Genomic DNA, 5,630 nt, shown 5'->3' on the forward strand with positions numbered 1-5,630 from the left:
CTAGCAAAATTTGATTAGGGACCAGGTCACAGTGACCTCAATCTCACATGAATCAACATTAACTGTACCTTCAAGTTTACCGCGTTCCTGAGGCGTAAAATGCAGACCGTCATCAAATCGTTGCCCACCGACGCCATAAGCGCTGACAGAAACTTCCAGATACTCTCGTTTTTGAAGTTCAGCACAAACAACATGGCGTTGAAGCTTGATGGTGCCATCATCAGCAAAGGCAACCCATTATCATCACCGATCTCAAGCAACCAAACTGTCATGTCATTTATGCTGGCAGTTCTTGCAGCAAAAGAGCCTCGGAAACCATCTGGCCACGGCCCATGGACGACTTTCATACTGACTGAGGCCTCTACTGACCCAACAACGTGGCCAAATGTCAAGTCGAGTGCGCTGATCTTGTTGGTGTAGACAGACGTAAACAGGGATGAATCAGGCGGCTGGGTATTCCTGAACGGAGAGGCTACGTAGATTAGCTCTTGATCCTCGGATTGCCCAGCTCCACTCACCTTGAGGTCAACCTCAAAGTAGACAGGATCAACCAGCACAGCAGCACGTGCAGGCCCAGTCAGTGCTAGGTATGGAGACCGTTGGATTATGGATGGGCTTAGGCCCATATAAAACACTAATCCCTGATTAATCTTGAGGCCCATGTATGAGATGGCAGTTGGTGGAAAGTTTAGTCCCACCTTACTAGTTGAGGAGAGTTGAGACCCCTTTATAAGGGCTGCTCTACCACTTGTCACTGGGAGCTTGGGAAGAGGAGTGGTACACGCGCGCTCCTCTTCCTTCGCCGCCCGCCTCGCCACGCCGCGGGTTGCGGAAATGAGCCGAAGTTTATTTTTGCCGCTCAGGAACGAATTAATTAATCAGGGATTATTCGTCGACTCGGGAACAACGACTCCCTTGCCGGGAATGGGCCGACTCGGTCGTGGGCCTCGGCAAGGCCCACGACTTTCTTCCTTACGGACTATATAAAAAGGCTCTGGCCAGTGAAGTAACCAAGTTTGGTTCACTCACTTCCTCTCGCGTGACCTAGCCGTCATCTACTGTTTCTCACTCTGTGCTGCCTCCGGCGATCCCATCCCGACGATCGCGTGCACGGCTGGTCGGGAGAGCAGGTGCTTCCGGAACCCTGTCGTTCGAGATCCTGCCCGGGAGAACGGCAATAAGGTTTTTGGGGAGCGTCTCGACGCGATTGCTTCCGATCCGTCCCCAACTCCGTTCGCCTCTGCTTCCACTACTTCCCCTGCATCGACACCATGGCCGACGACGCCGCCTCCAAGAAGAAGGCCACAGACGACGCCGAGGCTGCTGCTGCCGCCGCCGCGTTGGCCTGGCCAACCGGAGGGTATGGTTTGTTCATCCCTCGTTTACTCGTACTTATGCTAGCCGTATATGTGCTGCTCATAGATGGTTCGATTCTATGTTCTGTATGTGCTAGTATGCTTAGGTATCGCTATGAGATGCATACCTTTTATGCCATGCTTACTGTTAACTCGTGGATAAGTCTAATCGGAAAAGTGCTAATATTTCCAACAATCAAAAAACCTTATTTTAGGCACTTTTCGATTCAAGGCTTTGCTGCTACTCTGAAACCGGAAAAGTTTACCGGGACGCATTTTAAGCGTTGGCAGACTAGGACCACCTTGTGGCTCACAGCGATGAACGCGTTCTGGGTTGGTGGTGTGTCCCTCATAGAAACGATTGCTCCTGAACAGGAGAAGGCGTTTAGGGAGGCAACCACAATCTTTCTGGGAGCAGTTCTGAGTGTGATTGGAGACAAGTTGGTTGACTCCTATATTCATATGGGTGTTGCCAAAAACTTGTGGGATGCGCTCGAAGTCAAATTCGGCGCAACTGATGCTGGTAGTGAGTTGTATGCCATGGAGCAGTTCCATGATTACAGGATGGTTGATAACCGTTCTGTATTGGATCAGGCTCATGAGATACAGTGCATTGCTAAGGAGCTGGATCTCCTGAAGTGTGAGTTACCGGACAAGTTTATCGCGGGTTGCATTATTGCAAAACTCCCTCCTAGTTGGAGGAACTTTGCTACTCCTCTCAAGCAATTGAGACGTGAATTCTCTGTTGAGGATGTCATTGGTCATCTCAGTGTTGAGCAGAACTCGAGAGCAAAGGACTCGCACGTGAAAGGGGCAGAGGGTTCTTCTAGCGCCAATGTGGTGCAGAAGAACTTCCACAAGTTCAAGGGAAAGAACTCTGTCCAGCAGAATACCACCTTTAAGAAGAAGGGTGTAACACCCTCGATGCGACTATATCTCCCACGTGTCGAGGCACGACTTAGAGGCATAATCGCATTGAAGGCATATGTCGCAAGTTAGGCAATCTTCACAACATCCCATGTAATATATATGTAATAAAAGGGGAGATAACATAGTTGGCTTACACTCGCCACGTCAATCAAGTACATAAATAACATTACATCATCCAAACACTCATGGCCCGACTATGGCGCCAAAATAAAAGATAACCCAACAAGCGACACGGTCCCGATCACCCCCAACTGGGCACCACTACTGATCATCAGGAAAGGAAACATAGTAACGTTGAGAGTCTTCGTCGAACTCCCACTTGAGCTCGAGCGCGTCACCTGGAGCTGAATCATCAGGCCCTGCATCTGGTGTAATAGTAATCTGTGAGCCACAGGGACTCAGCAATCTCGCACCCTCGCGATCAAGAGTATTTAAGCTTATAGGTAAGGCAAGGTAAAATATGCGACTAGCAAAAATATGGTGGCTAACTTATTCGCAAAAGAGAGCGAGAAGAGGAGGCAAAGCACGAGCGAGAAACTAGAGAACAATCTGCGCAAGCATTACTCCAACACCGTGTCCACTTCCCGGACTCCGCCGAGAAGAGGCCATCACGGTAACACACTCAGTTGATTCATTTTAGTTAAGTTAAGGTTCAAGTTATCTACAACCGGACGTTAACAAATTCCCATCTGCCCATAACCGCGGGCACGACTTTCGAAAGTTCAAATCCCTACAGGGGAGTCCCAACTTAGCCCATGACAAGCTCTCACGGTCAACGAAGGAATAGACCTCCTCCCAAGACGTTCCGATCAGACTCGGTATCTCGGTTCTTCAAGACACTTCGACAGGTTAAAACAAGACCAGCAACACAGTCCAAATGTGCCGACAAATCCCGATAGGAGCTGCACATATCTCTTTCTCAGGGCACACTCAGATGAGCCAGACGTCGGGTAGGCCAGCCCAGAGTTGCCCCTGGTAGCCCCAGACATCGCTCGGTGGGACCAACACTCAGAGGAGCACTGTCCCGGGGGGGGGGGGCTAAAATAAGATGACCCTGGGGCTCCAGAAACCCAGGGGAAAAAGAGGCTAGGTGGCAAAAGGTAAAACCAAGGTTGGACATTGCTGGAAAAGCTTTAATCAAGACGAACTATCAAGGGGTTCCCATTATAACCCAACCGCGCAAGGAACGCAAAATCCGGGAACACAACACCGATATGACGGAAACTAGGGCGGCAAGAGTGGAACAAAACACTAGACGAGAGGCCGAGCCTTCCACCCTTCACCAAGTATATAGATTCATTAAGATAACAAGATAATATAATGATATCCCAACAAGTAAATAAATGTTCCAACAAGGAACGGCCTCCAATCTTCACCTGCAACTAGCAACAATATAAGAGGGGCTGAGCAAAGCGGTAACATAGCCAATCAACGGTTTGCTAGGACATGGTGGGTTAGAGGTTTGACATGGCAATTTGGAAGGCTTGAAAGCTAGTGGTAGGCATCATAGCATTGGCATAGCAAAAGAGCGAGCAAACTAGCTTAGCAAAGATAGTAGTGATTTCGAGGGTATGATCATCTTGCCTGCACAGTTGTCAGAGTTGACTGGATCCTCGAAAGAAAACTCAACGGGCTCCTCGTTAGCGAACTCGTCTCCCGGCTCTACCCAAACAAGACAAACAAGCAACAAGGACACAATCAACCACGTGCAAGGACCAAACAAGATGATGCAAAGATGATATGCTATGCGGGATGCGATGCGGGATGCATATACAAGATTTGACAAGGGATGCATGAACTTGGCCTCAACTTGGGAATCCAAGTGTGCCACTGCAAAGATGAGATGAAATCGCTTGAAAACGATATAAAGAACGCCGGAATCGGAGTTACGGTTTGGAAATGGCAAGCGATTCAAATATGACACCGGTCTGCGATTTACAGCAAGTAGCCATCTAAATGCAACGGGATGAACATGCTACAACACCCAAACATGACAACAAAATACATGGCAGGGATGTATTCATGATGCTTAACAAAAGTCTAGCACTGAGCTACGGCCAATTCATCCATTAACAGGTTCAAAAAAGCATGGCAAAAATGCATATGGCAAACAGATTTCAGACTTAGTGAAATCAACACTTGTCTGGAATTTCAGATCAGATAGCACTCTTCGGAGCAACAAAACTACATGCTACAGGACCTGGACATGTAAAAGTAAAGCATGGCATGGAGCTACTCAAATAGCTTAACAAAAGTCCTTTAGTGATCTTGAGCCAAAAGGGATCAGAAAATACAATTGCAAGCATGTGAACATAGCAAAAACATAATCAGTTTTCAGACTTAGTGAAAACTGGCACATGCTGAAACATAACTCAAGTAGGCATGTTTACGAGCTCGATGCACTCACTACAGAGCAAGTCATGACAAGCTGAACATACACCCATTAAGAATACACAAAATGAAAGCTAGACATGGCAAGAACAATAACATAGCATGCACGGATCAACTACAACATCATCGGCAAAATTGCAAACAAGTTGACAATCTGCCCAGATTCACAAAGTAGTAAAAGTAGAGCTCGATTAACTCAAACTAGGGTGCTCCAAAATTGCAAACAAGGACATGGATGGATAGAGCACTACAAGATTAACAAAACATCCTTACTGATCATCCTCAAAAGAGGCACGGATCGCTAGGAAACAACATGAACATATGGCCATATGAGATAAATAGCTCAAGGACTTAGTGGAAATGCTAAGTCCCTGAAATCAGAATTACCAAGTGCACCACTTTGCAAGCTTGTGCTAGTCACCACACACATCACAAAAATACATGGGTTGCACCTCTAGAAAGATGACAAAACCCTTATCAAAACATATGTAGTACTCATGGGCATATCATGCACACAATAATCATGGAAAAAATGATAAAAAGCTAAATGGAGCAGCAGATCTAACGAATATCTCAAGTAGCCCTCTTCTAACAGCATTTCGGGCATCAAGATGAACTCAAATGAAAATGATGCAATGGAATGAAATGATGTACTCTCTGAGATGAACATTTTGATATGCTATATGCCAAAACGGAGCTACGGATGCAAAGTTACAAGGCTATGAACATGAGCATATGGGCTAGGGTTTTCTGAGAAAAGTCAACCCTAAAAAACAGATCTCAGATCTGGACGACGCGAATAACGAGGTTCGTCGGGGCACTGTTCACCGGCAGAGAGGTAGCTCGCCGGAGCCGGCGTGACGGCGGAGAGGCGGCAGGGCGAGGCCGGTCGCCGGAGCCGGCGTGACGGCGGGGAGGCGGCGGCGAGCTCGCGCGCAGCGAGGCGCGAAGGCG

At 47.7% G+C, this 5,630-nt stretch overlaps 1 pseudogene; it reads right to left on the bottom strand.

The window, feature by feature from the left end:
• The window catches only part of LOC119318862, a 41,185-nt pseudogene continuing 35,555 nt past the window's right edge, over positions 1 to 5,630 (bottom strand).

The sequence above is a fragment of the Triticum dicoccoides genome, chromosome 6A, assembly GCF_002162155.2.
Source record: "Triticum dicoccoides isolate Atlit2015 ecotype Zavitan chromosome 6A, WEW_v2.0, whole genome shotgun sequence".
Taxonomy (NCBI): Eukaryota; Viridiplantae; Streptophyta; class Magnoliopsida; order Poales; family Poaceae; genus Triticum; species Triticum dicoccoides.